The following is an 11,987-nucleotide window of genomic DNA, read 5'->3' as shown; positions in this document are numbered from 1 at the left end:
AATCCATGTCTAACTGTCTGGACGAATACAAACCAAGCCCCACTAGTGTGTGTGTGAGTGTGTGTGTGTGTGTGTGTGTGTGTGTGTGTGTTAAAAGACAAGACCCGGCTGTCCTGCAGGAGGCAAGCCGAACTGTCCCGTTGCTTGTTATTCTAAGTGAGAGACTCCTTCCTGACTCCCTGGAAGAAAGGGAACACGCTGGCATCCCTTTCTGTGGATGTACTTTTCACCCTCTGCTTGCTTTTAGTCATTGTTTTTTAATCTGAACCCAGTTTTCCCCTCTCAATCAGTACATTCATAGAGAACCTCAGACACTTATGGCTATAATTATGCTCATCAGCTCGACAATCAGGTGCGGTTTTAACATAAGCTTTAGAGGAACAAGTCTCAACAGTTGCAAACTATTTCCCTCCGGCGGCTTGAAGGAGCAAACATCTAGCACTTCATGTCCCACAGCTTTCACAGTGTTTGTGTCCGTGTGAGACAGAGTGAGAGACAGAGACGGGGAGATGCATTGTATAATTACCAAATTGAGATGCATGCCAAAACCTTTCATGCACTTTTCAACCTATACACAAACACAGCTACGAGTTTTACGTCTGTACTTCACCTCGGTTGATCCAGAATCCAACAGGCCTCTGCAGACTCCAGCTATTCGACAGTTGACCTGGTCTGACCCGGCTGTTTACACTGCTGTGGGGTATCATTCTGCATGGCGGCTGCATGAGAAAGTGTTTTACTCCTAAAGGGCAAAGCACTAAAAGTTCCATTGGTGTGACTGTTCAAAGTTGCTCTGAATCCAATGTTTAACGTGACATTTAAAAAAGAAAAAAAATTATTTTGGCCAGGATGATCATGACATGACATTTTCATATTGTCCCATAACTAGTCCCAACCACACTTGGTTTCGTTTTTTGCCCTACCCATATAAAAGCAATACATCATGTTCCACCCTGGAGCTCCTTGATGTTACTGAGACTTTTCTCAATACATACATTCAAATACAAAAGTGCCAACAAGTATTCCCTCACCTTTCATTCCCTGCTTACTGTCAACACATTGTTACTGTGTGTATTCTGGCTTTATTGGGCTCAATATATTAAAACAGCAGATTGAAGTTATATTTCGGGATGTATTCCCGCTCCAAGTATTTGTTTATCTGTGTTTCATATCAGAAGTGAAGGAGGCGATCATTAGTTGTCAGTAGCGGGTGCTGGCATCTGTTATGGTACAACAGTGCCACACCTGTTCTCTTCTGCATTCCTTGACAATAAATGTGCTCAGATGATGACGGTTGAAATAGAGAACTCTGCTCTACATGCCGTTCAGCAATGTGTGTGTGTTGTTTGTTTCATGTTCTCTCTCTCTCTCTCTCTCTCTCTCTCTCTCTCTCTCTCTCTCTCTCTCTCTCTCTCTCTCTCACTCTCTCTCTCGACATGTTTTGTTATTGGTGCTTGCCACCATTTTATCCCTCGGGCTCCCTACAGGTTTCGTAACAAAATATAATCGCTGCTGCTACCTACAAGGACACAGAAGGACCTTTGTTTAAATAAACTGGCGCTCAGCTATGAATTAATCATTTTAATTTCAGATTCTTCCCCCTGGGTTTCCTCAGGCACTTGTCTTTTCACACATCCATTTAACGGCAAATAAAAATAATAGTCTTTTTATCGGCAAACATGCTGCATAAAAGCAACAGGCTGTTTCGCATTGTTTTGTTCAGGGAATTTTGTGGTTTCTGTGACATGAATGTGTAGACTGTGGTTACCATCTCCAGTAAGTCGATGTGCTCAAGCAATTCTACAGAGGAATGATGAGCCATGCCTTCTAGAAAAAACAAAATAGTAGTCATACTGTGCTTGAGTCCACAAACAACATGTCCTTGCTTGAAGCCCACAGGGTGTACATATCTTTAAATTCTTGTTGATACCTTGTGATTGTAGAGTAACTGTTAAGTTATTATTTTAACAAACCAAAACATTTTTGTTATAATTGTCAGAATTGTGGTGGGGCTTGGTTTGTATTTGTGCAGGCAGTTAGACGTGGATTTCCAACGCTGCAGTGATATGACTTTAAGGTCACACTGACTATAGACGTGTGCTGCAGATAGACAGGCAGATGGAGACGGTTGTGTGATGGTGACACTTGATAAAAGGTCAGGCTGCCCCCACTAATGCTCCCACCTTTCACAATAGCAATTTTTTCCATTGCTTCCATGTGTTTATTATGGGTGAGTTTCAAGTCCTTTGATCTATTTTTACTTACTTATTTAATCCCTTCAACTCTTATATATTCCACAAAATATTGAAGTTAATTATTAATGAATTGTCTTCCTGGACAAAACATTTACTCTTTAATGCTAAATGGGTGCGTGCGTGTGTGTGTGTGTGTGTGTGTGTGTGTGTGTGTGTGTGTGTGTGTGTGTGTGTGTGTGTGTGTGTGTGTGTGTGTGTGTGTGTGTGTGTGTGTGTGTGTGTGTGTGTGTGTGTGTGTGTGTGTGTGTTTGTTTAAGGACAGGATATGTCTGTATAGTGAGTTTTGCCCTGCCTGGTAATAGAGAGTTGTGTTTATTGCCACTTTCTCTCTGACTTCACATCCTGAAACGTGGTTATGATTCCTGTCCATCTGGACAAAACTATGGCCCTCTGGACAGATATTAATCTTTGACACCCCATCAAACTAAAGGAAAAGGATATCGGTTAAAATTAAGGGGAAGAGTATGTTATGTGGGCCCTACCCCATCAATCGTTCATTATTGTCTATAGCCATATTTGAATGCCATAAAACAACATACCTCAGAGGAGAAAAAGTCACATTTGTTTGTCAAATTAAATTAAATCAAACATCTCAAACCCTGATTTAAAACTTTAACAAACTATTCAGTGATTCGCCATCTTAAACGTTCCGTCACATGAAAACAGTGCCTTCAATATTACAGATTTAGCACTTTTCTTTTGCAAGTGAAATATGATAAGATCATACAGCGAAACAGAGATGCTCAATGTTGCGTAATTCAGTTTCAAATGCACTGACCGTCAAATCTGAGGCCATTATCAGTGAAAAGTGAGAGGGAGGAGGAGATGGATCGAGAAGCTGCAGTGAAAATGTGGGAAGGTTAAGAACTCTCTGCTTACATTAGTCTGAATTTCACTGAACTTTGTGCCAAAGACAAAACATTGCTCAGTCAGCGTCGTGTTTTGTACCACACACACAAAGAACTGAAGCCAGAATCCTAAAAAAGGCCGGTGGTCTTATTCCTGCTATGCTGCTTCATGTTGGTGTCGCGACATCTCCCGATTCAATGTTTGAGCATCTGTCAACCTGTGTTTGACCAGCCATGATGGCTAACGCTGCAAAAGGAGTGTATTTAATACTGTATTACTTTCTTTGTTAAGTTGATACGTTGACATTATTGCCTATTATTAAGATGTCAAGCGGACACAAAGCCACATTAGCATTAACTTCATTATCTCTGTTTTGTAGCTGTTAGCTGTGGTGATGCAATCATAAATAATAATGCAGCCAATTGTCAAGCTACAATACTTTAAAATGCAGCAGCATTTATAAACTAGTTAAAATAAAATAAAGATATTGCTCATATTTTATATATTGTATTTTGTGTTTGACAGGGGGTGGAGAACATGTTGCAAGCCACAAATCAGGTTAGAGGTCATGGATCATCAGTTGATCCAGAGAATGACTAATCATACGTGCAAGTTGTCAGCTTCTTGTACATTTTTGAAACCCACACCGATGCTGCGGGTGTACTGACGATAACTATTTTCTATTGCTCATGGTTCAATAAATGTCGTGATGAGAAACTCTGCATGAAGGCTTACTGGAGAATAAAATATCTCTTTGTCTTCATGATTACATCTTTTACTTCCTTGTATCAACTATGTCGATAGGCTGTTGCTCAATACAGTGTTGAAAGGGAAATTTATTTTTCTTTAGCTCTGACTAATTTCCCTGGAATTGTATCTTTAAGATCACATTGCCTTGCAAAATACATTCATACATGAAAGTATGTCAGTAATGTAGGTAGTAAAAGAGCCAACATGGTAGCCTAAGAACAATACTGGGGCAGAATTAGGTGAGTAAAAGGGAGTGGTTACAGAACACCCACAGTCGGTGAAAGATATACTGCTACATTATACAAGTCTTGAGTGTAAGAGTGTGTGAGTGTGTGTGTGTGTGTTTATTTTTCACGAGTCCTTTTCAAAATGACGGGGGCTGTTGGGGCCTGCAGGCGGAGTGATGAAATATTTGCAGAGAAAAACAAAGCACTTCCCGTTCGAGGCGGGCAGCTCGCACGGGCGGCTTCCCGAGTGTCACACAAGCTCGGCCAAGGTTTAGCTTCCAAACTGACAAGAATACGAGACGGCGGGAAAGGACCCAGCACATGCAGCGCCATCCATCTTCATGATGGAGCTGTGAGGCCGTCGTTACAAAAACAAGCACTGGATTCATGCACACAAAAGGAGAGTCTGGTTTTGCCTCGGTGAAGGTACGCTGTGTGACGGGCGTCCATGTGTGGCCGGGAGCTGGCGGCTGATCTGTGCGCCTTCATGGTCCATCAAGAAGAAGAAGCTCTGATGCTTTTTCAAGCTTATTTCTTGAATTTTCTGATATATATATATATATATATGAAAATCCCCCTATTGTGCCACAACTGAACGTGCAGCTTGGCTTATCATGTCTGACATTTTGTTGACCTCCAGTCATCTCATAAATGTCTACAGAATGCACCTGTTTGTTCCTACACTCTGAGGCTGCTGCTGCCTTCAAATGGAACATGTGAGTTTGTGGTTATGTTAAGGGAAGTCGCGTACACAGAGGTTAAGGTGTGAGAACATCGCTGTTATGCAACGACAAAAGACTCGCCGTTGATCTCGTGTTGCTAATAAGTTAGCGAGCAGGTAATGCAATGCAGGAAATTCAAAGGCATAATGACAGAAGAAGAATATGAGGCCATTGACAACCTTTTCTTTCGACATGACAGAACTACAAAGTATGTTAAGTGGGCTGTGTTTGGGATCCCTACCCTATCAATCGCTCATTCATTTCCAGCTGTATTTTATTCCTGCTTAAATGCAACTTACAATATATCTCAGAGGAACCCAAAACAGTTTAGTGGAACCAATCTGGTAAAATAAAAATACATCTCAAACCCTGCTTTAAAACTTTGACTAACAAATTCAATGATTCACCATTATCCAGATGGGTGGCACCTCACATGACACCCTCTGCCATCAATGTATGAATGGGTGAATGTTGACATGTATACAGCACTTTGAGTGGTCAAAAGACTAGAAAGGCACAACATAACATAACTGCAAGTAATTTACCACTTAAACGTTCTATTAAGCTTTTGCAGATGAAATATATCGTGCAGATAAGGATCATACATTTCACTGTATTTTGTTATATTCAAACCCAAAATGTTTCTTTCACAACACACACTTAAAGATCACTCAAAGCAATGTGCATAATTCTATATAATTAATGAATACATAAAACTGTTTATTTTTACATTTTGAGATAGTTTTAGCTTTTTTTCAGATTGCCTCATCTCCTTAATTAGCACAGGTGAATCTAATTAGTTGGCTGATTAAAAGCAGCTTTTAAAGTTTGTCCTTTGTTCAAAAAACTTGGAACAAATGCCAAATTAAGGTCAAAAATGATTTTTTTGACCTTTGATTTCACATATGTTGAGTTGCCAAAGTGGTGTGGATTCTAAGGCGGGTGTTATACACTTGCATAGTGAAAAAGGTCCTATGTGGGGGAATTCAGTAGAGAGACATTGAATAAAGATTTGACTTGTCCGTCTCTATTTAAATGTGTAACCACAAAAGATTCCTTTAAAACACCAATTAAGTGCAATCAAATTAAGTATTTGCTTAATTCAATTAAGAATAATATGCGTGGAAAGGCTTTTCTTGATCTTTATTTTCTCACTCAGCTTCCAAAAGCTCCTTAATCAGCGCAGGTGACTCTAACCTGGTGGTTGATTTGGAGCCACTGGCAGCAATCCTTTGAAAACCACCTTTGTTCACTGCTGCGCTGCTTCTCTTTCCTGCAGTGTCACTTAATCTCCCACTTCATTCATGGCCGTTAATCCAAACCGAACATAGATTACTGTCGATAACAAAGTGGATGAATAAAACAAAATGAAAGAAACTACTGGAGCATGAAGGTTTGAAGTGCATATTCGGTTCCAGTTTGTTCTCACGTCACAGTCTAGCCAGCTCTTAACTGGTTTCATCAGAAAATGACAAAATGTAAAAACATAAATAAGGAAAAGTAAAATCCAAAACATCTGATCTAAATTTAATTTAGATTTAATCAGTTAAATCAAAAAGCAATACTACAAAAGGTTGTTCTATAAAGTAAATACATGTGGAAATATAAACAAATAAAGCAAAAATAAATGTTGAAATAATTTAATATAGAAATAAATATGTATACACAAAATATAATAGAGTATAATAGAAATATGTATTGCCCTTTAGACTGTTCACATTTTTCCTAATTAAGTAATTCAGTTTTGGGAAATTGGCTCTTCTTACAAACAAAGATGCTCTAAACTGAAATATTTCCCCAACTCATTTACTTTTTATAAATTATTTGTCAAGGGAGTTCTGGACAGGACTCAATAGCAAGACCACGAGACAGAAATTCAGAAATACTGCCCAGAGCTCATTAGTGGGATCTGGATCTGGTGTGTCAGCCCGCAGGAGGTCATCAACTGAAGTGTCTGCAGCTGTGTACCAATCAGAGGTGTGGCCATGGGCGGTGTCTGGTCTGACAGGGATCCTGACAATTATTGCTACCTTGCAAACTTTTTCCATGCCCCAAGTCCTACCAGACTTTAACCCTGCCACGATTTTCATTTCCTGGCAGTGTGGAGATGAGGTACATTCCAGAGCTCAAGACATACTTAGTTACTTATACTTATGAAGATTGATAATTTACACACAGGGCAAAAGGCAACCATGCCAAATGTCCCCATCTACAAATTCTGGAAGATGTTTGTGCAAAGCCCCTACAAGCAGATAGTCCTACTGTTTGCCAACACAACATGTGACCCATAAACTCCTTTCCAAATAGGCCTTCATAAGATTGTCGACATCTGACCTATGTCGCTATTTAATTATTAATTTAAATCCCATGTAATTTTATAAAATGTAGCTGCACTTTCCTCCAGGGCTTTTGATGCACTCTCTCTCTCAGCTCCACCTTTTCTCTCCACTCTCTCTCTCTCTCTCACCTGTGCTGCCAATGTTTTCTGCACAATGCATGGCCAGCAGTCAATGGCAGTAAATATTAAGAACAACGATAAATAAAATGGTAATCCATACATACTGCATGCATAAAGTAGACCTTACTAAACATAAATACACAGGTTAGCGCCACACGGCAACATGTGTTAGTGCGTACGCGCATGAGATCAATCACGTTAAATGTCATACCAAGCAGGCGCGGGGTCGCTGTTCCTGCCTTTAAAACAAACACAGACGTAAGACCACCCACTACTGTCACTTGGAGTAAACCGTTTGAAGGAATACATGTTTATTAGCAAGAGTGGAATGGAAAGAATTGCTCCCCGCCAGGGTTTAAAACAGACTAATTGATGAGCCTGACTTTATAAATGCTACAAACGATATGATAATGTGATGATGGTTTGTTTGCATATTATTTATCTACAAATAACTATGCGATTAGTGATGATGCAGGCCTGAGCGTTTTAGTTGAAGAGTACTTCAAAGTCATCACAGCATGGGATTCATACACTTTCAGGCCACAGTATGTCCTGTGACCATATCACAATACATGTTCATGTTTATGTAATTTGGATATTTTCTCAGTGAGTGCCTACAGCGGAGTACATGCTCTATCTTTCAAAGTCCAGTTGAGTTAGCTGTAACATCTGTGACTTTAGTACTTTGATAACATGAAATTGTGCAATTTTAAAAGTATCTTCTCAAATACAAAATTGAAAAATATTGAGAAAAAAAAAAAAGTGCTTTGTCTAACATTGCTTACTACCACGAAACACAAACCACAGCTGAGACTGATGGACGTGATGATGGTGCAAGTTTGATGGAACATTTCATGGCAATTTATCTAGTTGTTGAGACACTTAAAACCACAAATGTAGAACCGATATTAGGAAGTCATAACCAGGTTAATAGTTCAGATATAATATTCAGTATCTTGTCTGTCTATAGATCACAAGCCACATCTGCTGAATATCAGTTTAGACACAATGCAACACACGTGGTAATTACCAAGAGCCTTTTCATACTTGAGCCAGATCAGTTGAAATGTTTTAAGTGTTGAAATGTCTCAGACTGCTGATTTGAAAAACAAGAACAAACTAAAAAACATTTCAACATTTGCAACTTCTATTAACAAGTAGGCTGAAACTTCAGGAAAAAAAAGATAGACAGAGATGAAGAGGATATGATGCTGTGCGCAAATACCAAGAAGAAATGAATGCATGGATAATTTGTTTGAGGTCCATTGACACCATATTGGACATACTCGCCAGACAGCCTGGGCCAGTCTATTTAGCAGGAAACCGCACTTTTAAATGAAGTAACCTTTGGAAAGTACCCATTTTTTTTACTTTATCAGCCATCACTGTCATCTGGAAACATTCAGATTTTTCAGCAGCATACCTTCCCGGTAACTGCTGCTCTGTAGGACTCATTAATGCAAGTTTGCTGATTGGTGGAGGGGTGATAACGCACTTTAACGCACTTTGGCAGAGACATGAGAGAGACATGAGAGTGGTATCAATCTTCTCATCTAACTCTCAACAAAAAAGTTTAAAAGCTGCGTGGGGGTTGATGTGTGGTAGTATATCTTGGTTGGAAGCAGTGACTTCATGCAGTCTTCTTGCACATAACTCGCCCTACAAACTGTTGTTTTTACCCTTTGGTAAACAAGCAACATGCAAAATAGTGGGCTTTAAGCTGGGCATACACTGTACGATTTCAGAAATGTGGCTTAATTTTAACTCTGTACTGTAGGAGTAAATTGTCTGCGACATCAAGTCAAAACTCACAATTGATGTACTCACACTGTACAGTCCGATCGTCAAGCCACGACCTGAGTGCTCGCACTGCACGTGCAAAACAATTGTCAATAAAGATTTGTTTGAAAGCTCTGAGGCAGGTAGAAGTTAGCTTGTACAGCTAGGTCTGTAACGTTAGACCAGTATGGTTCAAAATAATTAAAAAAATGTTACGTTTCTCTCCTTCACATCGTTCATGATAGGAGGAGGAGGAAACATCAAATAGGCCAACCTGGCCTCTATATTTTACGTACACGTCCCCCCTAGCACTTTCACTGTTTGCCACTTTGCGCAGGCGCAGTCAGAAGGAAGGAAGAATGATTGGTCCTCACTGAAACAAGCTGAAACCCAGTCCAAATCTAAGATGAGTCATGCAGCTCAACAATGATTCTGGTGAGAGCCTGGCTAGCTGTTTCCAACTGTGTCCAGTCTGCTCTGCTCAGCTAGACTAACTCGCAGCAAGAGAGCATATTTTTTATCACACTATTATATCCCCAGGACATAGATGTTTTGGTGAAATTGTATACAATTCTTGATAATATCTAAATAAAGTGTTAAGCAGCACATACAAAAGGCACTTTCATATGACAAAAAAAGTTTCATCATTGCAAAATCTTGCAGCAGATTGCGTTCAACATCTCCTGAGCTACTGTTCCTTGTTTCCGTGGGAAAGAAGTCAGAGCTAAGCTGCACTTTGAGTGACCCTGGCTGGACTGCGATCATGATGTAAGCCCTGACCGGGGAATCCAGGCCAAATTAATTCTGTGTGATCTGTCTAAGATAAATGCTTTCCCAGAGAAAGTGCGGGAATTGAATTCTTCACTAATTTCACTGGGGGTGCGCATGTTTTGTGGGCATGTGTGACTCCTCTGCGTTGTGTTGTTATTGCTTCATTTGCGCCGCTACTGGACTTTGTGTCGGATCGTTTCTTGGGAGACTGTCGAGTGAGCGTATTGTTCCATCTCTGCAGTTGTCAAGAGCTGTGAAAGGCTCCTTGCCATGTGTAATTCCCCTGGAATGACGAATCAGGAGACAGCTGTGTTATCAAGCCGGCATTTTGTTTAAAAAATAATTCTTTAATGCTGTGCATCACATGCTATGTCTGTATATTGACAACACTAAACCAATGCCAGTAGTATTTTCCCCTATCTTTATCTCAAATATCTGAATGTGTTTTATTCTCTCTAAGCCTCAACCTATTTTGTATAAGTGAAGTGCACAAACACAAGCGGGTTGTTCCAGGCAGTGGTGTATCAAAGAGAGATCTGCAAGGCATCAATGCACCATCATCAATGTGTTCATCTCTAGATACTAAACAGTACACGTTGCTCGGGTAAACTTACAAAAAAGAAACGTGGGGAAGTAATGGGGAGGGTTTTTTTTGTTCCTTTTTTTTAATAAAAAAAAGTACAGCAGCTCAGACAACGTCGAAATTCTCGTGTAATTCTGTTTGCGGCTCCTCTCAGAGACACATGGGAGACTAGAGGAGAAGTGAGATCAGGCGATTTGGTTTTTGGTCAACTTTACAAGCTCCCATGTGACATAATGTCCGTGTCTGACTCTGCCCTGGCTATTTCAAAACCATTCCCAAGGATGCTTGACCTCTTTTTAAAAGCTTGCTTTACTTGGTTTTGTAAACACACTGCCCAAAAAAACATTGTGGGCTTTGAAAGAAGATCAGTTCAGTGACAAGCTGGCATACCCGTCGGCAGAAGACAGTAACACTGGCCAGGCCTGACCACTGCTGCCACACGGACCAGCATACACTTAACAGACACACAGCGTCTGGCTCAGGTTGTGTAGAGACCAAAGGAAAGACGAAAGAAGACGCAGACAGACAGGAAAACAGTTATTTTTTTATTTGGGGAGTATTGATAACACCAACAAGTATGGGAGTATGGGGACCTGAGATGCAGTATATGCAGTTTTATACCGTAAAGCTCCTCTAAGCTCCTCTTTTACATCATCAATAGAGAACTGAACTGATGTGACTCTGATGTGTAAAAGGAATACAAAATAATTTCTTTCACAAATTCTTAAAGTGTGTAGCATAAATGAGTGGATCAATTATTCGATAACTCGCCAATACCCGATCCAGCATTTTAGGATGTATTGGAGGTATTTCCAATACTGGTATTGGTACCGGCACAACTCTCTACTTTCAACTCATTCATTTGGGTTTTCTGACCCACAACTTTAACGTTTTGGTTCACTCACACTTCTCTCATCGTCTGTTGCAGCAAAAAGAAGCTCTGATAAACCCACCGTACACTACCTACCCAGCACCGAACGGCAGCTGGTGGACACCAAAACAGAGCTAATAGAGGAATGAATGTTGGACTTACATTCTCCACGTGACAAGAAACATGACTCCAAATGAGTTGTTGCCCTGTATTTTCTTTTGAGGGTAAAATAGCGACTGTTAGCTGACTAGTTCTCTGTATCTACTTTTTAATGTGAGAATACGTCAGTGTCTGCTTCAAGCAATTGGGTTTTCTTGATCAAATCAAATCAATGAAAAAGGAGTGCTCCTTCCCTTTACTGTTCATCTGGGAATAAGGAACTAAAAACACAGAAAGACAAAAAAAACAACTTGTCTAAATGCATAAGTCAGTCCCATAAAAAGTTGTGGACGTGAACCTAGTGGGCTCAATCAGGGAAGATGCTAAAAGGGAAATATAGAGATGTCGCCATATTTTGTCTTTGTGTTTCTTTTATGACCATCTTGTGCATTTGATGATCGTGTGACTGTAAATACTTGTTTTTCTGTCCTGTTACAGATGTATGTTGGAGTGTGCAGTCACATCTTTTCCCAGGTCTCTCAGTGAACTGTTCAAAGGCAACATTCCCAGTAAAGGCCTTTTCCACAGAAAATACACAGCTATAACCTCAGCTTTGCGTCATT

Source organism: Pholis gunnellus (genome assembly GCF_910591455.1).
Source record: "Pholis gunnellus genome assembly, chromosome: 18".
In the NCBI taxonomy this organism is placed as follows: Eukaryota; Metazoa; Chordata; class Actinopteri; order Perciformes; family Pholidae; genus Pholis; species Pholis gunnellus.
The sequence above is the reverse complement of the archived record's forward strand: the minus strand, read 5'-3'. Positions refer to the sequence as shown.